Genomic DNA, 20698 nt, shown 5'->3' with positions numbered 1-20698 from the left:
GGCGAAGATGAATGCAACGATGCCTGTGAAAGACGCGAATGATCAGTTATTGACCGACCCAACTAACCAGCTGAAACGCTGGTTCGAGCACTTCGAACAACTTTTTCAAGTGCCAGCCAGGCCATCACCACCTCGGCATGATCTGCCTAGGATCCGACGTATAACACGCGTCAATACCGAAGCTCCACTGCTAGAGATTCAAACAGCCATCCAAAGCATGAAATCGAATAAAGCCCCAGGGGTCGACCGCATATCAGCCAAGATGCTCAAAGCTGACCCACTCACATCCGCTCAACTACTGCATCGTTTATTTCATAATATCTGGGACACCGCAACTTTCCCGGTCGACTGGATGCAAGGTATCTTAGTAAAGGTGCCCAAAAAGGGTGACCTGACTGTATGCGATAACTGGCGAGGCATTATGTTGCTGTGTACCGTTCTCAAAGTTCTGTGCAAAATTATCCTAGCCCGGATTCAGGAGAAGATCGATGCGACTCTCCGGCGGCAGCAAGCCGGATTCCGTGCCGGAAGATCCTGTGTGGACCATATTGTCACGCTCCGCATCATTCTGGAGCAGGTCAACGAATTCCAAGAGTCCCTTTACTTGGTATTCATTGACAACGAAAAAGCTTTCGACCGTCTCAATCACGAGAATATGTGGGGCGCCCTGAGACGCAAGGGGGTTCCTGAGAAAATCATCGGCCTCATCGAAGCACAGTACGAGGCCTTTTCGTGTAGAGTGCTGCACAATGGGGTCCTGTCCGACCCTATCCGGGTCGTAGCTGGTGTGAGGCAAGGATGTATCCTATCACCGTTACTGTTCCTCATCGTAATCGATGAGATTCTGGTAGGTGCGATTGACCGTGAACCAAACCGCGGGCTGTTATGGCAGCTTATAACCATGGTACAGTACGGTCTGGAAGTTACCAACCTTACCTACCGCAACTTCTACGTCATCGTGTCACCGGCCTCCAATTACTACGTTGGAATCGCTGCCTATCTCCTCCTCGAAGAAGTTTACGTGTCATGTAAATCTAATCTATCGTTTAGCCTGATGAAGTATTATCGAATCACCAAAACGCTCAACCTGTTACACCTTGATCGACTTGATATCTAGAAGTGGAAATATCTGAGAGACTAATACGTTAGTTTCTCACTCTGCGGGCCAAAGTTCGATTCTCATGCTTCACTCCTTTTTTTGTTTTCCAATCAAATAAGAAACTGAAAAATTCCAGCAGGCGTAATTTAAAACATCTTAGAACTTTTTTTTTATTCCTTCCTTTATTTGTTAGGCACTCTGTGTTACTTTACCGCTACTGTGCCGAGATCTACTGTGGTATTCTGCTGTACAGAATCCACACATAATCTATTTTTAGATTTCCATTACCATTATCGTTGTCGTTGCCAGTCCATCTAATCGTGAATCCATTGTGACCTTTTGTCCATTTCGAGCATCCAATAATCGTTGCATTGTTCGGTTGCCATTTATCCAGGTACGTTGGAGGAATGCCTCCGAGAAGAACAAGTTGTCAGTCATCATAAGGCAGCCGTCACGGTAAGGCGCGTACCCCAAACGCCACCGTATGGGCTGCGTATCCGACGACTGACGAGAGTTTAGTGGATGGGCTGGGAATCTAACCCATGATCATTCTCTTGTAAGGCGAACGTGTAGCCAACTACGCTACGGGACCCCCCAACTTATAACTTATAGTTTAGTATGGAGCAGATTTGTTACATCTACTTGAACGGAAATTTACAGGTTTTGTTCGTACTATATGGATATGGTTGATATTAGACATAAAAAATCAGACAATATCAATATTTTGCACTGAAATATCTTGCGGACATCAGGTTATGATATTTGAAAGAAGTGATAAATATCACAAACTGATAGTTTGTTCTTAACCATAACCATCTTGATATATGAATTTGAATGATATTTCGGTGCAAATTATTGATATTGTGGAGAACAGCGGATCTCTATATTTGTTAAAGGTTGTCGAATCCTGCGCACGGTGGCCAAACCCCCCCTCGTATCGAGCAAGGCGCTGGTAGTTCTGTTAAGCAAACATAAATCACCGCACATTCCAAAAAAGGAGACAACACAAGGACCTTTCAAAAGTCGGTGGCAGAAATTTTGAACGATGATATAGTGTCGAGGCAGGGGTTGGTTTAGAATTCACAGGTAGTAATTTATCCCGTATTGACCTGAGGGAAGGAAAATTTTAAGTTGCAGCAAAAATAACAGGACGCAAAATAGTCGCGAAATCCGGCTTTGTGCTGCGTGAATAAATTAATGTGTGCATGATTGGACGCGTTCAAGGCGAGCTCGATGGTCCAGTGACTACCGCTTCTGCTTTAAGAGCAGGAGATCGTAGTTTCAATCCCAGGGTAGCTTTTCTTAAAAAAAAGTCACAAAGACTACTTTCTTTTCAGTCTAAGCTAAGCAAATTACCAGTTCGGCCGAACGACATTTTCGTCCGTTTGTCCATTTCGGGTAAACGTCCTTTTCGACCAGATAGGCTTCGGCTGAACACCAGGCCTTGTGGGCTCCTGTTCAAAAAGGCTCTTCTCCGTTTGGTAGAAATAGCTTTTTGGCAGAAAGAGCCATTTGCCAAAAATGCTCTTTCTGCCAAACAACCATTCGGGCAAACAGCATTTTCGGCCAAATGACCTATTCAGCTAAACGACTGATCAGCTGACATCGGCTTTCGTAACTCGGTAGGCGAAACGGATCCTTCCAAGGTAGCCTACGAAGCGAAGGAAACGGCGTTTTCATATGGATTTATTATCCATTGTTTTAAGCGAAGAAAGTTATTTCGATGCAATAAACAAAGAAGAACACGTAAAAAACATGCAAAATGCAAACTGTGAGTCGAATCAGAAACGATTTCCAGGGCCATGAGTCTGGGGAGTTAACTAGCGTTTGATTTGAATCGTGGATGAGATTTGAAAGTTTAAGGTTTTTCCAACACTGAAAATGATCAGTTCAGGCGAACGTCTCTTTCGCTTAAAAAACCTATTTAGCCAAATGGCCATTTCGGCCAGATAAGCTGATCAAGCCAAAAGCATTAGCATTATTTTAGCATTATTAGCATTGTTACGGTGTAATTCGTAGATTGGACACTAGTGATACTCATGTTTTACTTTTGAGATCCTTATCTAGAATGCTATCAGAAATCAAGAAGGGGAGTGGTCCTTGATTACAGTCTTAAACAAAAATAACAAAAGCATGAGGATTACTACTCCTGGCCACGCCCATCTTCACCGTAACTAGGGAGAGGAAGGAAGTGTTGATGTAGTACTTACTTAACGAGAGGCCACCGACTTAGCGACACCCTCATAAGTACCACGGAGTTGGATAATGAGGAAGGTATTCGTTGGGTCAGGATTCGCCTGTAGCTGGCAATGTAACCGTGGTCGATCTAACCCCGTAACACACCACGTAAAGGTGTCTACCCAGCATTACGGGTTAGATAAGCTGATCAAGCCAAAAGAACTGTTCGGCGGCATGTCCGTTTCGACCCAATGACATTTACCCAATAGCCGAATGAATTTCATTTTAATCACTTGAACTATATATTTGAGCATATTTACAGCACACCATGAGTAAACTTTTTGGAACCATTATGGCGCATCTATAGTCAAATAGCTACCTAAAAACTAAAATACTTTCATCGCACAAATATTTGATAGCTTCAAACAGCTTCCTGCATAACTGATACCAAATATTCCTTCGAGAAAAATGTTCAGAAAAATCGAGTGCATAGGTACCAATGCACCATACAAAATCGAAACGTACATAATAGGTATAAACCAAATTGGAAAGTACTGTTTGAAGAAATGGTGGCTCTAGGTAGTATAAAAAAAACTTTGAGTGAAAATAATATCACCCAGGTACTTCGATTGCAGCAATCGCATCATTTGGTTCGATAGGTACCTATTGATGTTAGCACCTGACGAATGTGTATATAAGAATAAATTATGAACTCTAAAATCATCAAACCCAATAAAGTTTTCATAGAGTGTATAACAAAACCTAAGGATGGATTCCGAACTCGCTCGTCGTACCCTTAAATCTCAAACGGCAGAAATGTGTCGCCTTTGCTTGCAGCAGCGCTACCTCGTCAACATCAACGCTAACCAGTACTTGGGGATGCAGCTAAAGGAATGTTTTCCTCACATCGTACTGGATGACAAGGAACTTCCGCAATTTGTGTGCGGCGAATGCTATCAACTAGTCGAGATCACCTACCAATTCTCCGTGAGGATGCGTCGTACGGAAGTATTGCTGCGAACTTTCGTTCACATGGGAGGACACTTTCCTGAACCAGCGATGCTCGAGGCCGAATATCGAAGAACATCGAAAAGGACGGCATCACCGGAAAGACATGACGTTAGTGAGCCACCAGTCAAAAAGCGAGTGTCGTGGGAAGAATACTCCAAAACGAATAGGAAGGAACATAAAAACGCCAAAAAGGAGGATCAACAATTGAAATACACCGAGAAAGAACGTAAATCATCGAAGCATGCCGACAAAAGCCAATCATCATCAAAGCATGAAAAAAGGGACAGGAAATCATCGAAACGCACGGATAAGTCGAGTACCGATAACAAAGCAACCGGGAAACGGTCAGATTCTTCAAGAACCCAGGAACGCCGATACTACAAGTCTGATGTGTTCTTGTTCGGCGAAGTGCTGGAACTAGAAACAGACGGAAGGCGAAACGACTCAGTTGGAAAAACAACGGATGATGTTACTACAGCTACGCAACCAAAGATAGTTACAAGCAATTTGACAAGTATGAACTTGAAAATGTCATACGAGGATATGATGAATGCACTTCAAACAATTCAGAACATTGAGAATAACAAATTTAAATCGAAAAGTGGACCAATAACATATGTAAGTGTTTAATAAAAATGATTTAATAAATATATTAGGGGGATTCACTTAACGGCGTAGGTTGCTGTGTATCTGTTTATGGAAATGTTTCATAGGCGATTTGAAATATGTCCCTTGTGATTGAGTGTGAAACATTTCTATAATCAGATACGCAGCGACCTACGCCGTTAAGTGTATACCCCTATTATGAAAAAGAAATCTTTTATTTGAGTTTTTTAAATACAGTCAGACCTCCATGAGTCGATATCGAAGGGACCATCGACTCATGGAAATATCGAGATGTGGAATAGAAAATCCTTGGGAAGCTGTTCGAAGGGACCCTCACAGATATTAGGGACCCATAAAATATTAGCGGGTTCAAGTTAGTTATACTGAAGTGATTACCTCCGATTTTTTTGCAATGTCTACAAAAAAATGTAGGCAAATATTTTGTGAGAATATACATAACTAATGTTGTTATAATTTTGATATGAAATTAAACTTGCCGAAGACACATTTTTATCGAATTATCTAATTATAACACACGTTGTTTTAAGTAACAATTGATAGAATTGAGTAATTTAATAATTTTAATAATATAATTTTTTTATGCATTCCTGATCGGGAGAGAGGGAAATTTGCTGACAGACAAGACTATGGTGACAGCCAGGTGGAAGGAGCACTTTGAAGATTTGTTGAACGGTGGAAATGAAGGTGTATTAAGGAGTAGGATGGACATAGTCGGCGACAGTCAAGCTGTGGAACCATCAACACTGGACGAGGTAAAGAAGGCTCTAAACGAGCTGAAAAACAGTAAAGCTGATGGGAAGGACAAGATCCCGATCGAGCTTTTCAAACAAGGAAGTGAGCAGCTGCATCAATCAATCCACCACATTATCCAGAAAATATGGGAGGATGAAGAACTACCTGCCGGCTGCGCTGGTTGGATGGCCTCATATGCCCAATCTATAAGAAAGGGCACAGACTAGAGTGTTCCAATTACAGAGGGATCACCCTTCTGAACTCGGCGTACAAAATCCTGTTGCGTATCCTGTTTAACAGACTGAAACCGTTTGAGGAGTCCATCGTCGACGAATACCAGGCAGGTTTTCGTGAGGGCCGATCAAGGACGGATCAGATGTTTAGCCTTCGGATGATCCTTGATAAATTCCGGAATTACAACTTGCAGACTCACGATCTGTTCATTGATTTCAAAGCAGCGTACGATTCAGTGAAAAGAAATGAGCTGTGGCAGATAATGTCCGAACATGGTTTTCCGGCGAAACTGATAAGACTGATACGTGGAACGCGAGTATCCGGATTGCAAGATTGAAGCAATTTATTTTTATTGTCGACATTTATTTTCAACATTGCACTCGAGGGCGCTATTAGGAGATCTGGCGTGCAGAGGAACGGCACTATCATCACACGGTCGCATATGCTCCTGGGCTTTGCGGACGACATCGACCTCATTGGAATCGATCGCAGAGCAGTAGTGGAGGCTTTTGTCCCACTGAAGAGGGAGACGGCGAGGATAGGCTTAACCATTAACTCTACTAAGACAAAGTACATGGTGGCAGGTAGAGATAAAGGAAGACCTAGTGGTGTTGGTGCTGAGGTAGTGCTTGATGGGGATGTGTCGGAGGGAAACTAGAAAATGGTGTGTGGCGAAGACGCTTGATCTTGAATCATGAGCTGTATCAAGCATACAAAGAAGAAAATACTGTGAATCGTATAAAATACGGCAAACTTCAGTGGGCTGGTCACTTAGTGCGAATGTCGGAAGAAAGAATAGCGAAAACAATATTCAACAGAGAACCAAATAGAGGCCGGCGCTTTTTTATCCGTTTAATCGAATTGGATATGCCTTAAATAACTGTTCCGGTCCAGGTAGGTAACTGTTCCGTTCTTGGTTATCTAAGAATTGCCTGGAGTATATGGCTTAAGGTCTACACGCGTAACCAAAGGACAAATATCTTTTTTTATTTGGTTCATGTCCTATTTAATCTATTAAACAAAATGGGATACGCCCTCAATAGCTGTTCCTTTCCAGGTAATTTAAAAAAAACGCTGTAGTACAACAGACCTTGAGATACCCAAAATTCAAATGAACAATCACTTGTGAGCGATTGATTATTTATTCTCGCGATAGATGAATAATTGAACAATCAAAAGAAGATTTACTCAAATATGTAGTTTTGTAAATCGTTCACCAAAATGATCTTGATCCAACAAACCTGTCACAATTTCCAACTCCCAATGATTACTCGTGAGAGTACAGAGGACCCCTCGGTTTTCATACAATCGAATTTCATTACATACAATACAGGATTACCTTACCAGTATTCAGACAATGAGGATGTTTACTGAACCCAAGAATCATCTGCTAGTTCTTTGTGTAATCCGATAATAATTGAGTAGAAACCGCGAACGGCCAATCATCCTCATGCTCACCAAAAACTAAGACGGTGACGTTGACATGATTATTTAATCCAGCAAGTTAAAATGCATGGCTGCGAGCAAGGACTGAGATGAGCAGAAGGTAATGCTTCCTGCGGAAAGAAAATACGTATTCTCATGGGCGTAGCCAGGATTTCGAGTAGGAGGGGGCCAACTTTTTTAGGTCTTCTGAATCGTAGTTTTATAGTAGTTTTATAAAAACACATGAATATTATTGCATGGCACTATTTCCTTCTAAGTTCCAAAAACTTTGAAATCAAATCCACAACCAGCAGTGAAGGCTGGATCACAATAGTGCGTTGTGCCTCGCGTCGCGCTGGGTGTTGAAGAATTGAACGTCACGCATTCACACCCACAATGCAACGTTCGCGTTGTGCATTTATTTAACGACAATAATGATTAAAATAATAATAGATTTAAAATGCATGACTTATTGCTCATCAGATATTTTTAAATAGAGTGAGAAAATTATTAACGAACTTAGTATTCAGAAAGAATATAAAATCGGCTATAAAAATCATTATAAAAATCCTGCATTCTTAAAAAGTTTAAAAAAAACTAGAACCATACACTTAATTGCATATTATTCGGCAACTCGGCCGTACGAAAACCATTTTTTTGTTAAATATCTTGGCTGTGCATATGCACAGCATATGTTTCGAAATGGACAAATTGATATGAAATTTGCGAAAAAGAATCCACGTGTCTTGGAGGGACTCAACCTCCTACTCTCTAGATGGGCGTGATAACCCCTACACAACAAGACCACTTAAAGGTCACGTTTGCGGAAACGCCATCAGAATCCGAGTACCAACCTCCACCGCGGTTAGCTCTCTTTTTTGTAAATTGAATATCTTTCGGATGCTTGATTTGTCCAATCTCACATTTGCTTTACTGTTGTATATCCACAGCCAAGCGAGTGCACATTGTTTATTAAACAGAGAGGATCGCCTCCATGCCCCCCCAGCAACGGACTGGGCAGGACGGTATAGAATGCGAATTCAATCGCACTCTGCTGTGCCAAAGGCTTGCTTGGCTAAAGCATTTGATGAGTTTGATTGCCTTTACGTAAACGGTCGCGTGTACTCAGACGACTAATGACGGTGAAAGACCGACACTTGATTACAATTAATTGCATATTATTCAGCAAATCGGTCGTACGAAAACCATTTTTTGTTAAATATCTTGGCTGTGCATATGCACAGCATATGTTCGAAATGGACAAATTGATATGAAATTTGCGAAAAAGAATCCACGTGTCTTGGACAGACTCGAACCCTCAACCTCCTACTCTCTAGATAGGCGTGATAACCCCTACACAACAAGACCACTTAAAGGACACGTTTGCGGAAAAGCCATCAGAATCCGAGCTAACCGGGGTGGAGGTTGGTACTCAGACACGTGGATTCTTTTTCGCAAATTTCATATCAATTTGTCCATTTCGAAACATATGCTGTGCATATGCACAGCCAAGATATTTAACAAAAAAATAGAACCATACATCTGAATTTCTAAAAAAAACCTCTCAGAAATATTATTTATTATAAAACAGGCAGAAAAATCAATATGCATGCTTTCTCCAGGAATGCCTTCGACAATTGTTCAAGGCATACTATCCGGAATTCTATCAGGGATTCTTTGGGAATGCCTCCCGCAACTTCTTCGGCAACGTCTCCAGGAATTACATCATGAATTTCGCCGGTAATTGATCCGAAAATTCCACCATTATTTATTCCAAGAAATCGTTCACGAACTCGTTTATAAGTTCTGCAGGGAATTTTTCATATAATTTCGTGCTGTTTCTCTTAGTTTCTCCGAAAATTCCTCCGGGAGTTCCCCCGGAAATTCTTCCAGGAGTTCCACCGGCAGTTCCTCCAATAATTCCTCCAGGATTTCTTCCGAGAATTATTCCGGTAGTTCTATCGGCAGTTCCTAAGGGGGTTCCTCTGAAAATTCTTCCGGGAATTTCTCCAGAATTGTAATTTATTTAGGCTTCTTCAGGAATTTATACAGAAATTCCACCCGAAGCTCCTCCGAGAATTTCTCTGGGAGTTCCTCAGAGAATTCTCCAGGAGATCCTCTGATGATGATGATGATGGTCGAGCTACATACCCCTACAAAGGTTTCAGCTAGATGAGATTTGTCTATAAGATGAATTATAAGATGAATGAATGAAGTTATTTACTGGCAGTTCCTCCGGGTTTTTTCTTTAAAATTCTCCCGGTTGTTTCTTCAGAAATTGTTCCGGAAGTTCCTTCGAGAATTCCTCCAACAGTTCCACCGGCAATTCATCCGGGAGTTTCTCCGGGAATTCCTCCGGGAGTTCCACCAGTAGCTCAGGAAATCATTTAGGTTTTCTTCAGAAATTTAGTTGAAAATTCCTCCCAAAGTTCTTCCAATAGTTTCTTTGGGAGGTCCTCTAGGAATTCTAGGAGTTCCTGCTGAAATTTCTCTCCTCCTCATTCGGGAATTCCTCCGGGAGATCCACCAGCAGTTTCTATAAGAATTCCACCGGGAGTTTCACCTGCAGTTCCTCCGGGTGTCCCTTTGAAAAGAAACTTCTGGAGGAACTCCCAGAGTAATTTCGGGAGGAACTCCCGGAGGAATTTCTGGAGGAATGATCAGAAGAATTCTCGGAGAAACTGCCAGTGGAACTTCTGGAGGAATTTCATGAAGAACTACAGGAAGAATTTCCGGATGAACTCCCGAAGGAATTTACGTAAGAATTCCTGGAAGAATTCTTAGAGGATCTCCCGGAGGAATTCCCGTAGGAACTCCCAGAGAAATTCTCCGAGGAACTTCTGGAGGAATTTGCAGATAAATTCCTAAAAAACGAGCAATGGGTAATGTTTTCAGCATAACCGCGGGTAGACGTAGGACTTGTATAAACGTAACGTATTTACATTTAACTTCTAACTTTTGGATCTATGGAGTTTGATTATAGGTATTGATATTGGAAACGACAACTTCCATGCTGTGTAGAATTATTAGCAATTTGTTTATTCAAAACCTCTGGAAATAAAACTAATAATTAAATACATAATTAGAATTGCTTTGTTCCTAACTATAAAGCCCTTATTTACTCAAGCAAATGTAGGGCATTTATATATATTTTTTATTGTATATTATATATTTTTTATTATATTATAGTTTAAAAAATCTATTTATAAAATTGGGCACTTGAGCAAAATGTGCTATTTTAGGGGAACAATCCCGTTTTCCAAACAAAGAAATACAGCACCGATTTCGTTGCTTCTAACATGCGTGCTCACTGCTGAAAAAAAATCCCAACAATAAGAAACAAGTCAAGTAGCAGTAACCCTACTTAAATAAAGGAGGTACTGCTAATAACGTCAACGAAAATGTATTCAATGTTTTGATTCCAAACTCTACATCAAGCTTAATAAGTCTACATTAAGTTAAATAATACAATTCCTCAGAAAATTCAAAACAAAGGATAAGATAAAGTTTATTGAAATATGCTTTTGGAAATTATTTTTTGCGAACTTTTTTAAAACATTTACAAGTAATACAGCGAAATTTTCTAATCTAAAATGGATATTAACACTATGGTTGATTGTGCATCCTTAATTGATAATGCCTTCTGCAAACAAATGAAAGTTTTTAATTTTTGTTTAATTTGTTTCCTACGTCAAAAGGCTTAATGAATTCCTGAAAGAAAGCCTGAATGAGGAGGGATTCCCGGAAGAACTCTTGGAAAAACTCCTGGAGGAGCTCCCGAAGGAACTCCCACAAGCACTTCCAGAGAAATTCCCACCTGGAAGTCCTGAAAAAATTCTTGGAGAAGTTCTTAAATGAATTTCCGGAGAAATATCTGAATTAATTCCCGGAAAAATACCAAGAGGAGCTAATGCAAAAATTCCCAGAAGAAATCCTGAAAGTATTCCCAGATGAATTGCTGAAGAAATTACCGGATGAATTCCCGGGGGTTTGTTTTTTTTTGTGGTGGTTACAATGGCAGCTGTCCCTTGCTATTAATCTACACTGTACCCCGCCTATATTGGCTTCTATGAGCCTCCCGTTTTTCATCACCACACAGACGTTCCTAAGCGATGTTGCTCATGTGGTCACTGTTGTGGGCCGTGTTGATGAAAACAAGGATTTGTTTAACAGCCCACCCCCATCATTATAAGCACTTAGTATTGTCAAACTACCATCACTAACATCAACATCACTCTTTTCTTCTCTTTTACCTTAAAAAAAAAATATTTTTCTGACACTACTAATCACCTCAGTCACTTCACTCAGTATAAGCAATGAAATCATTCATTCTATTCACCTACTATCATTACGTAAATCTTGGCATAGTCATCGTGATCACCAAAAATATTGCGGTCACTATCACCGTTTCGTTCTTTCTTCACTTTCACAACTCCTCCACTATCATAGCTCTCTTAGGCAGGGAAACCATCCCCAGAAAAGGGTCACCGAAAAATCACCAAACGGTCAAAATTAAATTACAAAATCTTCGGAACCATCCTTGTTCAAAATCCCGTACAACCTTTCCAAATTCACAACACTCCCTAATAAGTATATAAGTCCCTGTTTACTATTTTGTTGAACATATATTGCAGTCGTGTGTTTAATGATGAGTTTATTCACTTAATGTAGACCCATGACTGCCAACACCATCTAACATCGCTTCATCAATTTTTACATTATTTATATTTTGCACTTCTCAGTCATCACCCAAAACACTTCAGCATAATTTTCCACTCATTTCCTAAAGCAAATTTTATGCTATATTGTTCTTGAAGCAGATCCAAATATTTGAAAACACAATTAATTAATGATAACTAGCTTGATGAGCGTATTAAACATTCAGTTCTTCATAGTGTGATTCACATATTAAACACACTCTTCAGATGATGATATATACACACACTCACAAAAACATACATACATTTTCTCACACATATTGATGCGGTGTGCCTATCTTTATGTCTTCTACCAATTGTAGTGATATCTGGTATTACAAGTTTTAATGGTCAAACAGTAAGTTTACTTCTAATTTTGTCAAGTATTTCGTAAGATGTCATTTGTTTTATCTTGTTTAATTCACCTATCACATTGTCTTTTTTAGTTTTTTGTTTTCTACTTAATGCAGTTTAAGTCGTTACTCATTGTAGATTATGTTGCGTCGTTCCTTCATTTCATTTGTCTAATACTAATCTCCCAGGGTCGTTTCTGCATAGATGGAAAACCAAGTTTTAAAGTTTGAAAGAGCATCGCTTTAAAGTTGAGCGAAGATAATGAAATTTGCCCTACCGTATCTAATCGTCTTAAATCCTTACAAGTAAAATAACTATCATTATCTAAGTCGTGGTCAGCTACAGGCAGGACCGGATTTAGCCGGAAGGGGGCCCCGGGGCCGACAGCTTGTGGGGGCCCCAAAATGTACAAAAAAGGTTGGTTTTGGTACATAAGATTTGTGGGGGCCCGGGGCAACGGCCCCCCCATAAATCCGGCCCTGGCTACAGGATTCACTTTTCGGTGGCAAAATAAAGCTCCCTATCTGTTAATAAAATCTATCGAGTATGAAGCCATTATTAGATTGTTTGTATACCATAGTTGTCAAGTGTGGTATTTTATATTATGGCTTTTTAATTTGAGACATAACAAAATAAGAGAAGCGCCACGCTCCTAGTTTTGAAAAAACTTCTACTCAGTGAATCCTATTAATGTCAATTTCCTATTAATGTCGATAAAGTTGATTAGATTTAAGCGTAGCTACGACTCATCATCAGGGAACACATCAGAAAAGTATTGCAAAAAATGAGGAGATCTCACTTCATTATTACTCAGGAAAGAAGCCCGCCTCACTGCATGACTATTCCAGGCTCCAAGACACGATGATGTCCGTTGGATCACATTCACATCCGTAAAATCAGTGCGTCAGTGCCAAATTATATGACGCGGCATTAAACAAAAATAGTCAACATGTGATACCACCACGACAGGATATGTCTTTGGTTGCCATATCAGTGCTAATGGCGTAAGCCCACCCATCGCGGCAAGATCACATATCCGAGGGGAGGGGAATTCCCGGAGGTTTGTTCCGAATAAATTCCTGGAAGAACTCTTGAAAGATATCCTGGAGGAACTCTCAAATTAATTTCCGAATGAAAATCTGGAGTAAATTCCGAGTGAAGTCCGGAAAGAATTCAAGGACGATTCCGTGGAAAATTTCCCGGAGAAAGGAAGGAAGGAAGGAATTCCCGGAAAAATACCTGTAAGAATTTCTGGGGAAATACTTGGACGAATTCCGGGAGAAATTCCTGAAGAAATTTCTAGAGGAATTCTTGAGGGATATTCTGAAGTAATTGCGAAAAGAATATCAGAATGTAATGCTAGAGGATTTCGCTATTGAATTTATGGAGGTATTCCCGGAAAATTTTCTGGAAGTAATCCCGGAGAAAGAGTTTCTGGAGGAATGCCCGAAGAAGTTCCTAGAAGAATTTCCGAAGGAATTTCTTATAGATTTACAAGTGAAATTATGGAGCGAAATCGGAGGATTTGCGTCATGAATTTCTAAAGAAACTTCTGGTGGAATTATGGGAAGAAAAATTCCGTATGTATCCTTGAAATAAATCTCAAATGCATTCCTGTAGGAAATACCGCAGATTTTTCTGGAAGAATAGCCGAAGAAATGTCTAGAAGTAAAACTTGAAGAGAAGAAAAGAAATCTTCATGGAATTTCCTCATGAATTTCCGAGGGGTTTCTAGATAAGGAGGAATTACAAATACATGAGAAGGATTTTCGAACGATTTTCAGAGGAATTTGTGGATAACTTTCCGGAGGAATTCAGAAGTTCCCAGGGGAGCTTCTAAAAGGATTTCAAGGAGAGTTCTTGAGCCCGAAATGTTTGGAGTTGTTTTAAACTTCCTATATACCCTACCCTAAATACCCTAATAAGTTTTGGGAATCTTTTGAATTTCAACCTCCTATTTCTGAATATGATTGGATCGTAAAGTGCACATGTTTAAGGGAATTTATTTCAGTACCTGTTCAATCTTTCCACCATTTAGGGGGGCTACGCCCTTGCGTATTCTGCCCTTTTAAGCATAACTGTCCCATATTTGCTTGATTCCTCGTGTATATTCGGTTTTCGTGTTGAAACTGAAAGACCTTATGCAGAATAACCTATCATCCCGTTTTATGGTGATTTGCTCACTTTTCTTTGGCACAGCACAAGTCAACCCATTTTAATTTTCAATTCAATTCAAACGGAAAATGAGTTGCCAACTTGTTCCATGAAACCCTTTTTTAACCATTCATCATCGCTCGATAAAGCTGAAAGTGACGTAATAGAGAAAAGTGTCTCCTAGCAGCTGCTGCCCCGATTCCTTATTTGACTGACAGCTTTCATAATACCCCGTGGCACCAACTACCACCTGGTGATTATGACATTGAAAAGTAGTTAAAATCGTGGGGTGGATATTCTATACGATAAAGGAGTATACTGCCGAGGACCGTGTATTTATTGACTTGTGTCATTATAGGAAAAAAAACAGGAGAACAACATGGGCGGCATGTCAAACCTAGACCCTAACCAGCCATACGGAAACGCAGTTCCAACGATCGCAACATGCGATGGGTTATAACATTGTGGCTGATGACTTTTTACCACATCGAACGTGTATAAAGGTTTACACGTTTGAACCTTATTGAAAATTATTACCTAAGACAAGTAGTTGTAATCTTGGTTAAACACTTTTTTTAATAAAGCAAATTGTTTCGTTATGAAATTAAATGGGCACTAAACATATTTATCCGGACATCAATTAGTGTCGCAACTACTATTCAGATACGCCAACCTCTAAAAATGTGAATCAATCACCATTTTCAAATCCGTTTTGTAATATTTTTCCCAACTTACTACCCTTTTACTAGTGCTACATACAACCTCCAGGATGCCATAATGACCAACACGAAATTGTTCACCTACTAGCAAACCAACCGGCAAAGCATGCAAGGTTCCTCCTCAGTACACATTCTTATTACCTATCCTAAGGGGACAACGTTCGCCTTTGCCGCCCAAAAGCACACCACAGAAGGTGTGCTCGTGGGAGTGTGCATGTCGTATATCAACTATAAACAGCACAAATATAGTTCCGCCTCGTCAACATGGCATAGTTGGATTTTCTGCACGACAGGAATCTGTCGCGAGGGGTAAACTTCCAGTTTGTTGTGCTATGTTCGTATTAAATTTGTCAATGACTTTGAAATATAATATTTATACATTAGGCATAGAAAAAATTATTCCATTTCCTTGACGAGTTCTAAAATGTTGTGGAGTCCAGAATGAAAAAAATGCTTCCCTTCCGCTCAATGCAAACCATGCTCTGCACCCAACAAAGCTCAGAAAGACGAACGAAAGCAAAACTTACCCCAGTTCTTGGCGCTGGTTTCCTGTTCTTCGCCGACTATTCTTCGTTCACTTTGTGGGGGAGTGAAGACCTATATAGAGCTGTCGTCGGCCCACCCACTTATAATCGACCGCCAATTCCACGCGCACTGCTACTCCTTCCAGCTGATTTCTACTGCTGCCGGTGACCTTGACTCAGAAAACTAACCGTCTTCGACGACGGCACGAGGAAAACCACGTTGCGTTTTCGTTGCTCGTCTTGGCTTTGGCTTGTTCCACTGGATTTGTTCACAGCAGGTCGGTAACACTGCAGCCAACGCGGGCGGACAATCGGAACTTGACTATGACTTCCACTCAGCTGGCATTGCACTATAAAACACTTTCCTCACCATGTTTGCCTTCTTGTGGAAAAGTTGTGAACTTCACTGACGCACGATTTCCAATTCGACGACGAAACCTATTGCACTGCGCATTTTAGAAGAGGTTTAATTTTGGAACTGGCACTGTGTTTAGGTTTTCTATCCAAACACCATCCGGAAGGGTTCCATTCCATTCACGGGGAATTCCTTTTATTTGTTATTGTTACGTATTTCAACACGTCGGCTTTAATCTCCGTCTAAGATAAACTCACTCTTCGACTGTTGCTCATGAACAATATTGCACTTGAACGTGTTTTTTTTCACCACTCACTATCCTGCTGAACATCCGTGGCGAAAATCAAAATCTTTCTTGGACGCCCGAAACGCGTGCTGCGTTAAAAAAACGACACAGAAACTGATAAACTTGGCACAGCATCAACTTGGTGAAAGCAGCATCGTATGAGGAGATACAAATCTAGGAGGGCGCGAAGGAATCAATACGAAGCCACCCACAAAACCCTCCGCCAACGCACAACCGCAATGACTATGACACACTTTTCGTCTTCCAATCGATGAAACAATCAATCGAAAGTGATGGGAAATGTCGCGACTCTGTAGGCAGAGGATTCTATTATTGATACCGATGGTACAGTGGGGAATCGAATTACACTCGAGTTACATGTGTAGATATGCGTTGAGCGCTTCGCTTTCGTGGAACCAATCTGTCCTGTTTATTTCAGACGAAGTGCTTCATCATCTCTCCTATACTGGTTTGGTTCAGTTTGGTCTGTTGATGTGCCACCGGAATGCAAAGAATTCGTTATTGATTCTCTGTAAAAATGGCTATTCTCTTAAATGAAAAGGGATGTACGAAAGTGTTTGGATGTCGATGGACTTATATGATTTTTCCTAATATTGGAATTTTTTTAAAGATATACCAAGGGCTCAGAAATATCCATTTAGCGTTTCATTCTGTCCGTTAAGAGTCCAATAAAATGTTCACAAATTGTTACCATTGATCATTCACTTGATGATCCAGTTGCACCATAATCCCCGGAAATTTAGGGGGTTCGTGTTAGAGCCTACAAACTAGCTTTTTTGTCAAAAAATAATATTTTGAGGGGCAACAAAATAAAATTCGGGTAATTTTGAGGATTTTCAAAACATTATTTAACATATCCGAGGAGTATGCCGAAGCCGTTCCCCAGCAGATCAGTTGTAAACACCCAGGAGTTCACCAAGAGGATATTGGAATCATGAAACATTGGAGAAGAGGACATCATGGTATCATTCGACGTAGCGGCATTGTTCCCAAGTGTTCCAGTGAAGGATGCTCTGAACCTTTTGGAGGATTGGCTACTAGAACAACGGACGGATACAGCATGGCGAGGAAAAGTAAAGATGTATCTCAAGCTTGCAATATTATGCATAAATGAGAACTACTTTACATTCCGTGGAAGCTTCTACAAACAAACGAAGGGTGCACCTATGGGAAATCCGCTATCACCGTTTTTGTGCGAATTATTCATGGCGAATTTGGAGGACAATCTAGAGGAACAAGGAGTACTACCCGAGAAATGGTGGAGATACGTGGATGACATTTTCAGCATTATCAACCGGAAAGATCTACCCAGGATTTTGGAAGCGATAAACAACGTGCATAAAGACATCAAATTCACCCACGAGGAGGAAAACGAAGGTAAATTACCTTTCTTGGATCTACTTGTTATCAAGAGAACAAATGCAACATTAGACTTCGAAATCTACAGGAAGCTTACCAACACCATGAGAGTCATCCCATACACATCAAATCATTCGTATCAGCATAAAATGGCAGCTTTTCATCACATGATCCACAGGATGCAGACGATCCCCCAGAGCGAAGAAGGAAAAACGAAGGAGCTACAACACATCATGGAAACAGCGAAGATCAACGGATACAAGGAAAGAACAATACAAGCAATCATCAACAAGAAGCAGAGGAACCTACGGAAAAACGAACTGACAACACTGGCACCGATCGATGAACCGCTGAAGAGGGTATCGGTCACCCACCAGCTACGCCATCGACCGAGGAAATTCAGCATCGATTTAGCATTCTCCAGCAGAAGCAATCAACTGAAGACACTGTTGGGCTCCACAAAGGATAGAGTAGAAATGTTAAATAAGGCCGGGGTTTATCAAACTAATTGTTCACAGTGTGATAAAGTATATGTAGGTCAAACAAAAAGATCGTTAGATGTAAGGTTCAAAGAACATATTGCAGAAGTAAGTAAGGCTAAGAGGGAAACTGATAAGGGATTAAATTATGAGTTTAGGTCTAAGGTAGCTGAACATGTATATCAGGAAAATCATTCAATTACGACATCAAACATTAAAATTTTAAGAAATGTCTCTTCTCCGTGGAAACTTGATGTTGCTGAGAGCTTGGAAATCTACCGACAGGTACAAACGCGGTTGTTGAATAAAGATCAAGGAAATGGTAGCTCCTGGCTCTTCAAGTTTATACCTAAGCATTAAGCGCAACAAGCGAGTAGAAGTAAGCACCGTAGTAAATGTACCTAGATAAATTATTATACCTACGCATAGCTTGAGCTTGATTGACTGCTCGTAGTTGCTACTCCATTATGACCAGATCAGCTGTTCTTGAACAGGGAACCAACAGATGTTTGCTTGGGACTAGCACACATCTTCAATGTACAAGTACTGGTGATCTAATTTGTTAGGTCATACTGGCGCCTGCCACGTCAGAATGCAAGTCAATGTAGGGAAGGGGGAGGAAATGATGATGCAATCACTCGCCCACTGCAAGCCGAATATACCTCTGCACTTGCCACGAGTTCGTGCGGAATTTGTTGGAATTTCTGGGTTAGGTTCGAGAGGCAGAGGTCCGTCTTGGTTAACGAGCTGCCAATGTAGGAGAAGGTAACTGGTGGAATTTCTAATTGGATGTAGGAAACGAGATCTATAGTTCATTTCCAATTCCATCAGATTACTGTTAGAATACTCAAGTTGAAGGTATAGGAATAGTAATGGAAACGGTATGGAAGTCCATTTCCAGTTCTAGCGATTGCTAGAACATGAGAAATAAAGAGAAAGATACAAAGTAGGAGAATGGAACGGACCTGGGGTTGAACCCCTGCGTATGAGGCAGAAGCAGTAGCCATATAAACGTAGCCGTATAAACCAAGCCCGCTATAAATTATTATACCTACGCATAGTATAAATAGTGTAAGCTGCGATCATTTTCTTCAAGTCGAGTCAAGTACGAGACACTGAAGACAGCTTTACTCCCACTATGGTCCAGGATTCAGATTTACGCGGAAAGATGCATTTTACGCCAAAACTAGATTTTTTAGAAAAAGCTGTTGTTCTACAAAATTGTTCGAAATAGTAAGGCCATCATTATGGTGCTACCAAAAAATATGGTGGCTCATCATATAAAAAAAAATTGAAAATATTTTTTTTATTTCTCGGAGTATTGACATGTTATGTTCTACAAAGTTGTAGCGCAGCTTATTTCAATCAATTTTTCCAAAAAATAACTTTTTCTGTAGCTCTTAAGTTGGCTGATTTAGAGCAATTTTACCTGATTGGATTAGGGTGTACCTCAAAAATCAGTATTTTTGATCTACTTTTTTGTTTTAGATTTCTCGAAAAAGTCGACTTCAGGTGACTTTTAGAGCTTAAAAAATGCAGCTTTTGATGGGTAAATATGCTCAATATCTTTTTTCGATCAAAAGTTATAATCGTTTTTCTGTCAAAATTACATTTTTTTCATAAATCGATATCTCCGGTTAGGGCAGACCAAAAAAAATTGTTTACACGGCATTTGAAAGAGAAATTCATATTCTTTATTATGTAAAAAAATTGAAGATATGTTATTTTTTTATCTCAAATTTTACCAATTTTACTAAAATCATGTTTTTTATATATAAATTGATATAACTCGACAATGGAAGAAGATACAGACAATATTCTTATAGCAAAACACGCGTTTTGAAAAGCACCAAAAGTCTCCAGAAGGTAACGTTCGTAAAAATTGAAAAATCAAAAATCTACGTCTTTAACACTTTTTATGAGTTTTATCATCATCACCGTATTGCAAGACTAACGAAAAAAGATGCATTTTCGGCCTAATGTATACTTTTAAGAAAAAAAAATTGTTCTACAAAGTTGTTATGGATACTTGGGCCCTTATTATAGAATTACCGAAAAATAGGGTGGGCCATTTTATAAAAATGTGAAATTTTTATTTTTTTTTTGTTTTGCGGAATATCGACATCAAGTGTTCTACAAAGCTGTAGCGCAGCTTTTTCCAATCAACTTTGCTATATAAATTTTTTATGTAGCTCTTAAGCACACTTGTTTAGAGTAATTTTACTTACCAGGATTAGGGTGTCCCTCAAAAAAAAATATTTATGACCTGCTCATTTAATTTTATATTTTTCACGAATGTCACCTGCTGAAGACTTTTGGGGCTTTTCAAAAAGCGTATTTTGCTGAAAGAATATCGTCTGTATCTTTTTCCGTTGTCGAGTTATGTCAATTTATTTGAAAAAAACATGATTTTAGTAAAATTGGTAAAACTTGAGATAAAAAAA

The 20698-nt window shown here is 39.9% G+C and overlaps 1 protein-coding gene across 3 annotated transcripts in view; it reads right to left on the bottom strand.

The window, feature by feature from the left end:
- Window positions 1-20698, bottom strand: part of LOC134224978 (solute carrier family 12 member 7) — an 848828-nt gene that overhangs the window by 809256 nt on the left and 18874 nt on the right. For 2 of the 3 annotated variants that reach the window (XM_062704688.1, XM_062704687.1), the window contains exon 2: window positions 15758-16484. The exons of the other annotated variant lie outside the window; for it this stretch is intronic. The gene's annotated coding sequence lies outside the window, so the exon portion shown is untranslated. The remainder of the gene's footprint in view (window positions 1-15757; window positions 16485-20698) is intronic. 3 annotated transcript variants of the gene reach the window in all.

The sequence above is a fragment of the Armigeres subalbatus genome, chromosome 3 (assembly GCF_024139115.2).
Source record: "Armigeres subalbatus isolate Guangzhou_Male chromosome 3, GZ_Asu_2, whole genome shotgun sequence".
NCBI classification, from domain to species: domain Eukaryota; kingdom Metazoa; phylum Arthropoda; class Insecta; order Diptera; family Culicidae; genus Armigeres; species Armigeres subalbatus.
Note: the sequence above shows the minus strand (reverse complement) of the source record. Positions and strands in the feature narration are given on the sequence as shown.